Source organism: Lactuca virosa, chromosome 7 (assembly GCF_052849685.1).
Source record: "Lactuca virosa cultivar CGN04683 chromosome 7, Lactuca_virosa_CGN04683_v6, whole genome shotgun sequence".
NCBI lineage: Eukaryota > Viridiplantae > Streptophyta > Magnoliopsida > Asterales > Asteraceae > Lactuca > Lactuca virosa.
Window position 1 is genome coordinate 150,344,345 of NC_136432.1, and position 2,085 is coordinate 150,346,429.

Here is a 2,085-nt window from a genome sequence, read left to right on the forward strand (position 1 = left end):
CATTATATGCAACATTTCTTAAATTGTTTGGGTTCAATGTACTTTGTTTTGTTTAAGCTAGGGGTTGTAAACTTTTAAATATTGCTATGGTGATGTGTCTTTATCTTTTGCAATGAAACCTTTGTCGCTGTCATACCTTACGTTTCCGCTTTAGCGGGGTGTGACATAACCCATCAGTTTCGTCAAGTAAAAATCATTTCTAGAAACGAAGTGCTGCCCAAATCACCACTTATCAAGTGAATTCATTCCCTTACACTTTTTATAAGCTGTTTCCATGTTTTAAAGGGGGGATAATACAAGTAAAACACTAGGAAACTTGTGTTAAAATACAAACCATTGTTTATGTTTTCTTACAGTTTATATAAGTATTACATGAAAACATATGCATACAGAACATCTTATGATACAACAGTTATCAGTTCAAATGAAACATATATTGTAAACTATAATAGATATAGTTTGGGTTACAGTCTGATTATTTTACCCTTTCAGGGCAAAGAAATGAATATATAAAAATACGATTATTTTTATATTATAAACATGATGAATTGGGTAACAGTTTCATGCATGAATATTTTCAAATAACAAAACATGTATCTCAATGGAAATTTGTGAGTCATTTGTCTTCATTGTACCTTCCCAAGGTATACATGGAAGTCATGTTTTATAACCAAAATCTCCTCCCGGAGAGCGTGATACTTGTGTATAGATCTATACGGGATTGATAACCCCGCACCCTCGCTGTTAGCTACAACATGACCGGCAGGTTATGGGTGACAAATATTAAACATAATGACACTTGAAGAACGTCGCGACAGGCAATTCATTTGTTAGAACGGTTATGAAAACTCACACGATAAACGAAAATACGTTATTATTACGTGAAATTAATATTATATTTATTTTACGTAATTACTCAGCATAATCAGATGGTTTTATTTTTCAAATAAAACTACATGTTACAAAATTAAGTATGGCATTTATACTTATACTTTTCAATCTTGGAATATATATATATATATATATATATATATATATATATATATATATATATATATATATATATATATATATAAGACTACAATTCAGTTTTATGGAAAATATAGGATTTTTCGGGATAGATATGATTACTTACAAACAAACAGCTTACAACTTAGTTTTATAGAAAATATCGGATTTTCTGGAAACAAAAGTGATTTCATCTCATTGAATGGCATATATTTTCATACAAATGCTTATGAACTCACCAACTTAAATGTTGACACTTTTTCTCAAATAACTTGTATTCTCAGGAAAACAGTAAAAACAGGTACAACCACGAGCTTTTGAGAAGACGGAGTATTATAGACTTATGTCTTTTAAACTTTTGTTTATATATTTTGGTGTCAATATACAATGATTTGAACACATATGTAAAAACTTATACTTTATCAATGCATGGTTGTTGTACTTTGATTACTATTATGCAATTGTTGTGATACTGTACATGACGTCCTCCGCCCCCAAATGTTTCCGCCATTCAGGTTTGGGGGTGTGACAGATATGAAGCAAAGCAGACTGGATTTGCTTCGTCAAATATTCAACATGGTTAGTCATGTTCTTGGGGAAACTTTGGATGTTTAGTTGCAGCGCTTTATTACTCTCAACACAGATTTAAGCATTGTTGGAATTGTGTTGTCTCGCTCTGAGATAAATAAAAAGCTGCTCAATTCACTTCCCAAAAATTGGGATATGAATGTGTCTGTGATTAAGAATAAAAAAGACATGAGCAAACTTTCTCTTGCCGAAGTGATGGCTATAATCAAGGCATGTGATATGGATGAAAAGCATAGAGAAATTAATCATGTCAATTCCTACTCAACTACAAGCTTAGGAGCATCCAATAAAAATGCATTTTCAGTTGTTCCATCACATAATGCTCACCCATCTTTTGGTCAACCAATGGTGTCTCCCAACTCCTCTGCGTCCGGTTCCACCACCAAATCCACCTCGTAGACTCCAGCCACTACCAAAGGAGCTGAAGAAAACATGGCTATGATGGCTGGATTCATGTACAATGCCTTTGTTACTGGTGAATTAGTTCCT